At 40.3% G+C, this 14,156-nt stretch overlaps 1 pseudogene across 1 annotated transcript in view; it reads right to left on the bottom strand.

Moving 5' to 3' along the window:
- The window catches only part of LOC111645314 (inactive phospholipase D5-like), a 48,733-nt pseudogene that overhangs the window by 4,304 nt on the left and 30,273 nt on the right, over positions 1-14,156 (bottom strand). The window contains exons 3-9 of the transcript XR_015436312.1: positions 7,604-7,790; positions 4,972-5,080; positions 4,531-4,657; positions 2,793-2,990; positions 654-790; positions 324-489; positions 128-218 (exon numbers count right to left, since the gene is read on the bottom strand). The product of XR_015436312.1 is annotated as an inactive phospholipase D5-like (transcript). The remainder of the gene's footprint in view (positions 1-127; positions 219-323; positions 490-653; positions 791-2,792; positions 2,991-4,530; positions 4,658-4,971; positions 5,081-7,603; positions 7,791-14,156) is intronic.

Here is a 14,156-nt window from a genome sequence, read left to right as displayed (position 1 = left end):
CTTCTTAGAAACTGTACTTCCCAAAATGCTGAACTATCCCCTTAAGACCACTGAAAATGAGATCTGCATGAAGTGAACAGAGGTGTTAACAGAGGACACAGTCATTAAGTCTAGTCGATGAGCTCACCTAAATATATGGCTCGGTCTGTCACCATAAACCTGTTGTGGTTTATTCCCTGGAGAGTGCCATCCCTCTGCACTCTGGGGTTGAAGAACTTCTACACACACACACAAACACACACACACACACACACACACACAGCTGCTGTGAGAACTGATAAAGTGTATCTTAGAGTTGTTAACAGTAGTGGCCTTGTACTTACAGCTTCCAGTGAGCAGTTGGCCTGCTCCATACAGAGACTCCTCAGGGACCAGATGAAGTTGAAAGTAAGTGGTTGAGTCTCTTCCCAGCAACTTATCAGCAAACGAACCCGCACTTTCCTCAGGATCAGAGCCTCCCGGATAAGGCCGTCGATACGAGACCAGTACCTTGGCACAGATACAGACACACACACTCAACTGCTGGAACACAGCCAGATGGACATGCAGGCATACACAGAGTTTAATCACGTGAATCAAAGGAAGGCATTCAGACTTTTGATGATAAATAATTCCAAAGAAAGCGACTCTTGCAGTGGCAGAGTGGTTCTAACTTGTGGGCGTTGCTGCTGAGGAGAGGCAGGTAGTCGATGATGGAGATGTAAATGAAATGGCGGGCTTCTTGGATGACCCAGGAAATGGCTTCCAGATCACTGCTACGGTCTTTGGGGATGAAAACATCTGGCGAGCTCTGTCAACAGAAGAGCAAAGGCAGCGAAGACAATCAGGAAGTGTTGGTGTTGGGTGATAAGATGATGCACAACCAGGGACTGTTTACTCCTCTCTGAAAAAATACACATGGAAAAGTTGTCACAGATGTTTATTACAACAATGATGTTAACCCACAAAGGACAGAATTACCATCATGACCATTAACACTTATCACCATAACAACCATCTCAGCTCTCATCATCATTATTGTTCACCTAAAGGACAATTGGCTGGACAGTCTGTAACAAATTTACAGAGGTCCTGATGGCTCGTTTTAAGGCACAGTTTCTGTATATGGGCTGTGTACATTTCTCTGTAGACTGAGCACTTTGAATATGAATATAGCACCTAGACCTGTTATAAACAAGATAAGACATGGAAATCTCACTTCATACAATATGGGACCTTTAAGAATTGTAAGGATCTGTCCAATGGTGAGTGGAAACAAAAGGGCATCTGGTCTATTCTTCACTTGCGGATGATGTTGGTGCTCTTTAAGAACATGACACTTTCATTAAGATGTATTATCTCAGCTGCTCAATTAGACAGTTCACCTCTGTTATAAGGGCATTAATTACTGCTGTAATTCATCTTGTGAAAGACTCTTTAACTCAAACAAGGATTGCAGCTATGCTACCACCTCTAACCATAGATACCTACAAGAAATGGAATAATCAAATCATTAAATAACTACTCAAATACATTTAGATTCTAAATCAGTTGTACACCTGTAATGAAATCCTACACAAATACTTCAAGTAAATGTTATTTATGTGTTTTGTAAAATATTGCTTAAGCTAGTCAACATTTTTACTCTTTTTGCATGTATGTGTATTTGCAGATTTTGAAAAGACTTTGACGACTGGATCTCCATGGTCACCTGCTTGTCCCAGATATTTCTCTAAAAGAGAAAAGTACAAGAATGATGGATTTCTGTAACCTAGCAACCTGTTTATTTCGGCAAAATATTATATAAACAAAGGTCGATTTTTATGTTCACCTTCTTTTGGAGCACATTCTGGTGAACTTTTGTTGCATCCGAAGTCTCTTGAGTATATGGAGGCGAAGTGTGGAGTGCGACTGTGCATGTTGTGGAACCTTTTCTGCGCCTACTGTGATTATATGGGTTTTCTTTTCTTTCTTTTTTGTGGTTACTTGTGTGTCTGTTCTGTTCAGCTGCATTAGACCTGGAGACGAGCTCTGTCTTTTTGATTGTATGAACTTGGGAGTTCAACAAAAGTGGAAATAATTGGTTAGACTTGTGTTAACAGGTGCCGCACAGGTGAAACAAATTTCACTAACGACGACTCAGTTCCATTAAATGTCCCAGCGAGCCGGCATGCACAACACTGAAACGCTGAAACTAGCTCAACTACATGGCAGTTGTATTAATGTTATCATTTACACCAAGGCATGTCAAAATTTTTCAATACCAATAAGGTGCTTTCCTGATTCAAGATGTCAAAATGTTGTGAAAAAGGATTTTATTTCTCTACAACTGAAATACAGACTTGTCCACAAAATCAGAAAAATTGAGCCAAACACTGAAGCTCGTTCTTCAACAGTCAACAATTCCTGTCACTGAATTATATGAGCCACCACTTAAATGTAATGTATCTTTGAGTGTAATCTATGGAATGAAATTGAATGCTATTGTCTAATATCATCAGTCTCTGGTTTACTAGGTAAACTTGAGGTTGTAAAGTATAACTATAGACCACAAATACTAAACACTGTTTGCATAGTCAAGGAGGAAACTCAAGAAATTGACAGATGTCTTATATGTTAAACAATCACTTAAATGTTTGTTTTTGAAATCTAACTCTTTTATACAAGCCTGCCTCCTTTACTTGTGCCATTAGTACAAGGTGTGTCTTGTATTATGTGTTGGCACGTTAACCTTGTCCTTGATGTATCCACAAAGAATTTCCACCCGGTAAAAGAATTGCTGTGACTAATGTACCACACAAACAATGACTTACAGAGATGTAGGCCTGAGCCTTGGTGCTGTTGAGAGTGAACTCCAGAGGTGTGTTCTTGTTGAATAAAGCAAAGAGGCGCTTGGACCAGAAGGAAGGGATGAAGTCTTTATACTGGAGCCCCCAGTACAGACTGAACACTCTGTGGAGGTCCAGAGCCAGACAGCTGCAGTTGTATACCAACACACCCAGCTCCTTCCTCTGGAAAACAAACAAAACTTCTGTTAGACCAACTTTAGCATGGACACAGCCCACATTTACATCCATATCTTCATAATTATCCTGAACATTATCATCATTACTTTCACCATCATTGAGAAAAATGCTCAACCATCGTTACAGCAAGTTACAGGGTTCTTCTACAGTGCTTCCTCTCTCTGCTCTCATTTTTCTTTCTTTGCCCGCTGCAGAATTTTCATTTCAAAGAGGCACTTCTCCATCTCAGCCTCTCAGCTTCTAAATTGCCTCCTCTGTCTTTCATTTCCTCCACACATTCATTCTCTCCCTGCAGTGTTTACGAGAGCAAAGTATCCCTGATAAAGCTCAGATCCCACTCACTAAAGTCTTACTTAACACGGCCTCTTTTGTCTCCCTCAAAACATACCAACATGTGATCTGAAAAAGCTAAAAATACAGTCCATAATGTGACTTTTCATTTGACTTTCACAGTCATTCATGAAAATAACATTTGATATCTTTCATTCGATTCTGGCCTCTGGAGGCGTGTTGCTTCCACTTAGTGTGTCTGCTGAAGGCAAAAACAAACAAATGGCCTATGTCTGCAGTTGTGCATATAGCTGCAAGAATTTTTAAGTAAATTACCAATAATTAATAGTGGTTGGTGAAATGGAATTCTTTAAGAATTACAATCAGGTGTACAGTATAAAACACATATGTCCAAATAAAGTTTGATTTTTTGTTGGCCATCTTGAGCTCCTTCACTTCATCTTCCCCTTGTATCTTTAGGCACCTAAATATAGATGAAGCTGCCTAACAAACGGGACTACACTTCAATGAACCAAAGATAACCAGCTTTGAAGATGGAGATGAAAGAATGGCCACTTTCTATTTTTGGATGCCATCACCTTACATGCCCTTACTTAATGCTCCCATGCATCCACTCTATGACTTTTTGAAGAGGAGGCACTGACATGTAACTCATGCATAATATAAGATGACTATCTGTACAAATTTTTTTTTTGATAGGGCTCATAACTTTTACATGAATGCAATGCTGCATATGGTGCAGTTTGGACCCCTCAACTAAACCCTCTATCTAAAAACATGTAAACATCACCACAGAGTAAAAACTTAAAGCAAAGCCCTTATTTAGTGATTGTTCATGGCACACAGACTGTATATGTTATATAATCTGTCTGCATAAGTTATTTTAGATGCTGCAGATTTCAAGAGGAATTTCAAATAAAATGCTGTACGTTTGAGTCTGAGCCAGTAGAAAAGGCTAATCAAAGCACTTCACATTAGGGAATACACGACTTGTTATGTAATTAAATCTCATGTAAATCTGTAAAGATGGATACAAAATGACAACACATGGTTTAAACTGTAATTGTAACAATTTGCATTAGATTATTCTTAAAAGATGAATGACAGAGTGAGCTCTGTCATTCATGTTTTGTGTGTGTGTATATGAATATGTTTAAGTATAAATGTGAGTGAAGGACTACAGTATGTGCGTTTCTGTGTGTATTCTGTAATGTGTGGTGTTTTTTTTAGATACTGTGGCCAGGGATCTCCAGTCCATGCTGGCGCTGCCGATGTAGAAATGTCTCCTGTCGACCACCCAGAAGGAGGAGAGGAGTTGGCCTTTGGTCAGCGCTGTCATGTTCACTAGTGGACCTCAGCATCTAGAAATGGAGAGAAAGTGAAGCAGAGATGTCAGGAAACAGACAAAAGGCGGCAAGAAGAAAAACAAAGAGGCTGAAATAAAGTGACTTGTATGTGAGACAAGGAGAGGGATAAAAAGAGATCAGACCACAGACAGAAAGACACAAAGGCAGATGAGAGGAAAGATGGAAAGTGAGTGAGAGACTGAAAGGACTGAGGAGGACAAATGGGGAGAGGGGACAGTCAGCAGACTAAACAGACAGAGCTAAGCTGCAGCATGTTTGAACACAAACAGACACACAGAATGTATAATACAGTGAGAGTGAGCGCTGACTGTGTCTGGCGAGCATCTTGAGCTCTGTCGAGTCAATCATCCCGCTGGAGATCTTCAGCTGGATTCCTTTTGCTTTTAGCCCCTGCAGCCTGGACAGCAGAGCCCTGCCCTGAGGCAAACACACCAACAAATCACCACTGTCACATGAAATACATGCAGTGTGTATTCAGGCAAGACTCTTGTTTAGTTTTTGGATTTTCGTTAATATTGTGACATCATCAGATGTCATTTATGTGCTATTTTTGTGCTACATTTCCCATGGATCACTTATCTGCACCCGGCCGCTGTGATGTCTTGTTTCTATTTTTGGTGGATTCATTTTGATGAAGTATTCATGTTTGTGGGTGACACTCTTCTTTGTTTGTTCAGCCAGACTTCTGCTCTTTCTAACAGCACATCTTTAAAATATCCATAAACTATGTATACTGATTCACTCTTGTATATCACAGCAGTTATTTATGTGCAAATGTCAGAGGTTATTTTGAAGTACAAGAGTGAAACAAAGCTTTCACTTAAGCTATCCCACAATGGTTTATCTTAAGAGCTAAAGTGGGATTTTAAAGTTTTGATAAAACTGACATGAATTTGGTAAACTGGATTCCATTTCAATACCCAAAAGAAATGTCTAATATTTTATTCTGTCAGTAAAGATTTCTTTACACCAAACCCTGCCAGAAGAGACATGGTTGATATCGGAAAGTTTGTTGTTTCATAACATATTGGAATTTTATAGAATGACTGTTCCTGCTGCTTTGGCAGGAAGCTTGCGTTACAAACTAGGGATGTAGAGATTGAAAGACATGGGAAATTTCCTAGCAGTGTGTGTCTAATAAATTCTACTATTTACTGTAGCTGCATCGTGGGAAATGCAGGATCCAGTGTTTCTGAGGCTGGAATAGCTCTGCCTGAACCAGACAAACACAGGCTCTGCTGCCTGAATTTTGATGATTCCCCTTCAAGACTATATCTAGTAAGTCCCTCAGTTTTATGGAAGTTGTATTGCCCTGTAAAGTTTACAATATAATCTTATGTGTTGCAGTAAATAGACATTCCTAAGCTTGTATTCATTCCAAGACAAAGTCCTCCATTGGGTGATATTAATGAGTTTAGTATCAGGGTTTTATGCAGAAAACTTTGCAAGTTAGAGATGAGTCAAAGAAGCCTGAGCAAATCAAAATACCATTTAATGTCTTTGCAGATATAGTCAGCAGCCACAGGAAACTCTCTTGAATTCCTTCCACTTTTTATGATTTGAGGCGATGTAGCTGACAGTTAAACTTGTGGGTGTCACAGGATTCAGTTGCCACACAGAACTGACAGTGATCCTTCTCAATGTGCCTTCACAAAAATATCAAGGACACAAACAGACGTGCAGTGCACATGGCTGCTACAAGAGCATCTCCACCTCCACCCCTTGTAGCTTTGCCTTTATCGTATATTAAATTTCCTGGTCCAGCCTCCCTCCTGATGAGGTGTCTTTTTTTGGCAACTGTTTGCAGACAGATTGCTGCAGGCTGAAAGGCCATTAGCTCTTCTCTGCTCTGAGGCCTCTGAAGGAGCTTTCCAATCAACAGCCTCTGGCTTTCATTAGATATGAAAAATATAAAGTGTGTGTGTGTGTGTGTGTGTGTGTGTGTGTGTGTGTGTGTGTGTGTGTGTGTGTGTGTGAACTGAAAGTCATATACCAATGACAAACATCCAGTTCAAATCCAAAATGAATAGCTCGCTTCAAGCAGCCAGAAAATAGTCCAGACTTGCATTTGACCATCAAGTACAATCTTAAAAGGACAGTTATTGATTTCCCACTTTGGGGATCATTTGTGGCTGTTCACTGACATCACACTGTCATTTGGTCTACTTTGACATTATTGTCTGTCTTGGCAGAAGAAGAAATATCTTTTAGTTGAATGACTTCTGTGTGTAAACCCGATTACTTGGTGCATTCTGGGAAGCTTTCACTACTTTGTCTTATGGCAGTGTCAAGTTGGTTGGTTGGTTGTCATGTTAGATATGTATGAGATGTTAATAGTACCACCAAAGAATGATTTCACAGCTAAACTTCTCAGGTGTTTTTTTTTTAATTGCTGTTCAACAAGCAAAATGATGCATTATTTCACAAAAAAGCAAAAATTAGAGAATATTCTCAATAAAAAACATTATTTTTTTCCTTAATTCCTGTCACATTAATCATCTCATGACCCCAGATTTATCTTATGACCATTTATAGTTCGACTTTGAAAAGCTGCAAGAGTAAAATCCTGCACTTTTATGCTTCATTAACAATCTAATAATGTTGTATAATCTAATAATGATAATATATTACATACAGGGGCCGTTTTTATGCAGAGTGAATACAATGAATTATCATTTATTATACTGTCTTACTTTACCATTTTGCTGATAATACTTTGTGCTACTAAGGTAAGAGAGTATTTTCACATTGTTGCATTGGTGCTTTGACTGAAATAAAGGATCGGAGCACTTCTTCCTCTACAACTGATTATTAAGTAGGAGAGGTGAAGAGGCCAATTCATGCAAAGACACAGAAGAGGAGACAGACAAAAGGTAAAAACAGGCACAAAATTTAAATAAACTTCAGAGTCAAGTCTCTGTAGGCTTGCTCTGGTTTTACCTGTCTGGCAGCCGGCTGGAAGCTGGATTCATAATCAGAGGAGTTGAGGAGCCACAGCGGGGAAACTATCTCTACGACCCGGATAGCTCGGTCCAGTAGGTTGTACAGCCCCACTGAGAGAGGCACGTGGGATGTACCATTGTCCAAGAAGGAGATGTCTTCTGGGATGTTCTCAACAAGCACTGCTCTGTAGAGAATAGTGAGAAAAAACTGAGCAAAGAAGCTTTAAAGGTGCATTAAAAAAGGCTGCAAAAATCCAAAAATGCATCATTAGGCCAGGCCATAGAGACCTGTTAATGGAAAAACGCAGAAAAAATTAAGATGTGGTTCATTGTCTTTCACAAAGCAATTATGTGTTTGCATTAGTGGCAAAATTATTATGAGCTTCAGTGCGACTGAAATGAGGTTATATTCTTTCTCACCTCAGTAAAATCTACTCCATGACAAATTAGCTAAAAGCGCACTTCTTCCACTTTCTCTGGATCGTTAGCCTAATGAGACAAATCAAGATTTCTACACCACCATGCTCTTACCATCATTAAATCTTGTACAGGTTTCCTCTGGCAAGGGCCGAGAATAAGTGAAGGTTGAGTTCAGAGCTGTCAGCAGTGAAGATTCAATTTCACCTAGTCAGGGGAACGGGATGCATTTTTGCTGTATTCTTGTTGGTTTCTCATATACACTACTCCCTATGCTATCACATGGTGCATTTTAATGTCATCATCAGCAGTCTGGAGCAATATACTGTAGTTTCAGCAGGCATTGTATATGAATAATACAATTAAATCACAAACAATGGCAATAAAAATTGACTTCACGTCAGATTCAGTGGATTGCATGAAGAACAGAATATCTGCATCCGTGAGTTCTGCTGAACAATTCAGTGCAGTCAGGTATTTCTCTTTATAATAAAACTGTACCATTAACCTGAATGTTAAATGATGTGGAAAATGTTCTCAGTGATAGCTGTTTTGTTTTTTAATGTTTTGTATACATCACTGTGAATATCCCTGCATTTCCTGTCACGGTGTAATGTCAAGTTATCTGGCTAACCGAGACTCTCTGCTCTCCCTAATGTATTTCCAGTTCCCACTTTACCCCATCGGGATGCCTGAAAACGACAGGGGCATTACCGCTGGAGTCAACAAATTAAATTACCCATGGCAGCCCTAGATCTGCAGCCACACGGAACCAGGCTATTAACAAGCTCCAACACTCACTGCATTCTCCCTGTATCTGGCTTAGGCATCGATTTCCACCAACTGGATCTTAACAGACACACAAAAAAAAGGGGAGAGGGAGATCGGCAAGGGTGAGCAGCTCAGATGTAAATCCTGCAGCACCTCTGTGACTGATTATTAAGTCTCTGGATAAAATGCTATCCAAGAAACTAGCAAAGCCACTTATTCACTTGCATGTGATTGGTTTGGTGGCCCGGTAAGTTGAGCGTGGACCTAATATGACAAACATTATTTGCCGTGCTCATCACTAAGTCATGGTGAAAGTGTGCATGGTGGCAGTGAAGCAAGGAATATGCCAAGTATAATCTTATACCTTAGGACTCTTATTAAACAGAACATCATTTTAGTCCAATCAACATTATTCAAGCACAACCATTAATCTCATCAGTGCAGACATGGACAGAATGATATCATGACTGAAATTCAATTTGCTGGTTGGTGGTTGGTTTCCTGGTCTCTAACTCCTGATAGACATGTGTGTCTCCTCAGCTGCGAAATGCTCCATTATGTTCCCCAGCTGGTCGCTAACTTTGCGTGTGTGCCCTTTGTTGCTGGGCAGGTAGTGTGCAGTGGGCTTATCTGAAATTGCACAATTGCAATTGACATTACACACAGTCATTTGATCCACTGTGGATATAACAATATTGATTAGTGCAGCTGGTGTGGAGTGTTTTCGTTGTGCTTGTGTGTTGATTGTTCTTCTTAGCCGGCTGGTAAAATGTGAATGTAATCAAATTGCTTATTTGGTCCAAAACTTTGGAAAGCTCAGTGTAAGGTTGATGTCATTAATCAAGTTGGAATCACATTTATGGAGCACCATCTCTAAACTGTATTAGAAAGAGTTTCTATGAACTGGTGAAAAACAAGATTAATTCTCCTTGGTTTTTTAAACTTCTGGCTATGAAACATTAGGGGAGTCTGTCCTGGTGGACTCCCTGGTGAGTGCTCTGTAATAACGAATAGATCTTAGCAAACGGACCAGTCAGCGCACAGGGTCAGCCAAAGTGTGACAGCTCAGGGTCTAGCGAGTGCATCACTCAAGGGCACACTGGCGGGAGCATGTGCTGCAGGTGATAATGTACTGGCATTGCATCGAGAGGCAAGTTGCCAGCTGCACAGTATTCCTGGCTAAAGTAAAGCTGGGTCAGGTTTTGGAACGTGGCCAAGGGTCAAACTATAGGACTCACACCCTCTGTGATGATAACATGCTAATTTCTGCTCATGAATATGCCGATCAATATGTTTATTGAAGCAGAGTTTGGGAGAGTCACAAGTAAAGTCGGTTCATATGTCACTGGGGTTTTTTATTCTGGTGGACTGGTGGTTCTTCCATTTGTCAGACACACAGTTTGAAGACTGAACCCTGAGAGTGAGTGAAATGAAGAATGAAGAGTGAAAATACAAAAGGAAACTAATACAGTGAAGATTGACGGTCATACGTTGTAGACTATTTTTCTTTGTTGTGAAAGGACAGCAGAAAGTAGGACAGCTCCAGTAAACACCTGACGATGAAGAAAAACAAGAATGGATGGAAAACAGATTGAATAGGAGAGTTAATCTTATTCTGAAGGAAATCCTCTCAGTCCACTCTAATGGCTTTGAGGTATGATGAATGGTGATTCTGAGACTGTTCAAGCAGCCAGACAGATTTTGGTAGTCAAAGAAGAGAAAGCAGGGACGCAGCGGTTATTTCTGCCTGCAAAGGATTCATTGATTTCATGCAGTCAGTGGTGTCCCCTCCGTTGTAACTCATCTGCGGACTCATGGGTGTGATTCAGCCTTAGCAGCCGATAAGTGGTGTAAACCAAATGGGGTGTTTGTGCTTACATGAAACAGCAAGACAGCGACAGAGAGCGAGAGAGAGAGAGAGAGAGAGAGTGTGAGCACAGTTGGATCACTTAAATTTATTCTGGTATGATTAACTCATGATGTTTTATTCCATTACAAAGCTGTCACTGCTGAGGTAAGTTCACAGGTTAAATAAACAGTAAACATCATATAAAAATCACTCAAGTGTGTCAGGATAATGTATGTTATAATCCCAATTACTTGATACTGTGTGCCTGTTACTGTGCTTAGAGAAAAAATCAGAGCGACGGAGTCAGCTCCTGACATCTGATATAAATTACCCTCCCTCTCATAAGCTGCCCTGAGCTCCGGGTGTACAGCAACGAGAACATTAATATGGGTACCACAGGACCTGCTGCAGTTCTGCTTCCAGCATGAGATTCATTTTAAAGGCAAATGTTGAGTCCCATGTTTCATCAGGTCTACCGAAACACTGTTTATACGGTAAACATGCTTACTATGTAAATTTCAAACCGCTATCTGAAAGTTCAACCACACTGAAGCCTCTGTGTTTAATGCAAATGAATGTAGACTACAAGTACTTAGTTAATTAAATTGTTCCTTGTCTGTCACAACTGCTGTTCCCAGACATGACTGATGGCTAATAGTTTGCTTTGACTGATCTGCCTCATCATTTTCCAGACCTGTTAAGCTCCTACACTGTAGCTACAGGATGATGTTCCACATGCTGGTTGCTGAGTCTCAGACACGCCATCCGCAAGCGACTGTCACTCCACAGTGTCCTGCCTCATCCAAGAGAGCTGTTTGATTAGTTTGGTTGCCTAGTTTCTGTGGCTTGTACAGTAGTTTTCCTCTGACCATTCTGTCAGTAGTTTTTCTTGTTTTGTGTTGGCCTCAGCAAAGATCTAAATTAGGTTTTTGAAGTCTGAAATTGTGTTCTGTTCTTTGCCTTGGAGCTGCAGCTGCACCCGTTCCTTTTAAGTTCGAACTTATTCAAGTTGTCATCTAGGTGTTTACTATGTGGAGAGATTAGTTGTTACTAAATACTGACACCAAACTGTCAGGTGTAATTGTTGCATCATTAACTGAACTCGCCAGCTTAACTGACAAACCTTACGTCAGCTCGACTTGTTCAGATTGGAGAGTAAAAGTGGTAAAATTCAAAATGATCAACATATCTGCCGTGAAATGTTGTTTAATAATGATGTTAACTGTGAAAATTGTGTTAAATTATCAGAAAAAATATTCTCCAGATACATTAGCACTCTCTCTAAACTGCCTGAATACTACCCACTCTGAAACACACAAATATTCACTTGCAACCAATTTACACATTACTCACGTCTTAGCTAAGACATATTTTAAACTTTAAAGGTGCATCCCAACTCCCTCATCATCACTCATTTAAGGACTGTACTTACTAACTCAGTGTTGGATTTAGAAATCGAAGCAAAACATTCGAACAAAGACTTTTTGAGTATTTGAGACAATGCACCGAAATCCAATTAACTGTTTTACATCGAGTATCTATGCAGTCGGTAAGAAGGCCATGTCAGTGTACTGAGCAGTATAGTCCTGCTTACTGTGACTGTCTAATTTTACTATCACACATAATGTACACAGTACTGTTTCATGTCTTTATACTCACCTGTTTTCTTACGTCTATTCAACAAAACAAGATAAGCTGCAGGAACCACCCATTGTAAAATACTGATGGGAGGATGGCACATTTGCTCTCAGAAATGTTTTGAAATCTTGTATCCTGCAGCAGCCGCCTGCTCAGGAGGTGCTGAAAGCTCCACAGATTCTAAGGATAAGTTAAGTCTGGCCTTCCAAGCATGGTTTCTGTTATTCCAGACGGCAGCTGAAGATCAATACTAACCTGCTCATCAGCCGTCTGACGCCAGGCAATTACACATGTACATGAGGGATATGTCGGACTGGCATTTGGATGAAATCAGATGACAGGGTATAAGCTGTTCCCACTTTGCTACAACAACCAAGCAACGCACACAGCTGTAAGCTTAAGAGGAATCATGTTGTACTGCAGTCAAGTTGTTCACCCTCAGTGGGAAAAATATCAATCAAATTGATGATATGTTTGATAGTTCTGCCAGGCAAAGACATGAAGCAAGAATCTGGACCAGGGGGAGATTTTTTTTTTGACTTTGTAGATGCACAAAAGCATCAACCTATGTCAGGTCTCCTGTCCTTGAATTGCAAACTTAAGCATAATTCATTATGCAGGCAAAAACAGATATAAGGGAAATCTACACAACAAAACAACCAGCTGTGTGTGACATTTCTAAATTACAACATCACAAACAAAAAAGCTGCTGAGTCATTATGTGGGATGCTAAAAGGCTCAGAAAGAGCTTTTTTTTTTCCTGTGAGAGGAGAGTAATGGCTGCAAGGCACCACAGCAAACCAGTGTGCAGTAATTCGATTATTCAGTAAGAAAAGTTTTGGATTTCATTTTAAGTTCATCACTGGATCATTTTCAAAGTATGAACACTTGTGTTGGAAATGACACATACATTTCCTTTGATGAATTGTGAGTACCTTTAGGAATTTAAGTGAGCATGAGCAGGGCTCGCTGCACCCTATTATGAATGTACCAGTCTCATAGTAATCTACCACTTTCTCAGTGGAAATTGCTTTGAGCGAAATACCTTAGGAAATCATTAATTATATTACACTTGCACACCTTATAGCACTTTCAAATGATGCATGTCACATTAAAACTTCATCATTAAGTTTATGGGATATATATAACTGTGCAAACTTGGAAATCTGACAGCACACATTTCTGATATTTGTTTGGAGTTAAGTCTGGAACTGACAAGGCCCCCATCATCCCAGACAGCACGACAATAACAGCTGATGAATCTATTCATCTCTCACTCATTTCAACTGCAAATCTACCCCGATATCCTCCTCTTCTTCTCCCTCCATCTGGTTCACCCATGCTCCCCATCATCCCTCCCCCAGCCTCTCATTTATCTCTCATTCTACCCCCAAGCTCCAGGAGTCCTTCAGAGGAGGAGAGGAGTCCAATTCAGCTTCACAAGTTGCCGGACAGAGTTCTCTGGAACGCTGTTAAATGGCTAATTTGAAGAAGAAGAGGGAGAGAGAAGATGGACACAGACGTAATAAAAGAGAAAAACGGAAGTAATTCAGGGCTGAATAGTAAATTGAATGATAAGAGTCTAATGGAACCAGTAGGAATTGGAGACTAGGAGAACGGGGACTGCTGTATCAGCCAAATGACTGCTGATCAACCAGTTTCACTCTGGACCACCAGGACACACTGCAGTGGTTTTCAGGCTTTTTCGTCTGGGGACTCACTTTCTATAAAACTTAGACTGTAGAAACTTGCTATAGTCTGGTATAAAGTAACTTTCAGAACAGCCTGGTCATCACTTCAGGGTGGTGAGGGTGGCTACAATAGGATCAGGTTGAGGGAACACAGATTTGTTATGTGTTTTTGCTGCTATGAGAGG

Source organism: Seriola lalandi, unplaced genomic scaffold, assembly GCF_002814215.2.
Source record: "Seriola lalandi dorsalis isolate HSWRI2012SDOR001 ecotype SW California unplaced genomic scaffold, Sedor1 jcf7180002054948, whole genome shotgun sequence".
Classification (NCBI taxonomy): domain Eukaryota; kingdom Metazoa; phylum Chordata; class Actinopteri; order Carangiformes; family Carangidae; genus Seriola; species Seriola lalandi.
The sequence above is the reverse complement of the archived record's forward strand: the minus strand, read 5'-3'. Positions and strand labels throughout refer to the sequence as shown.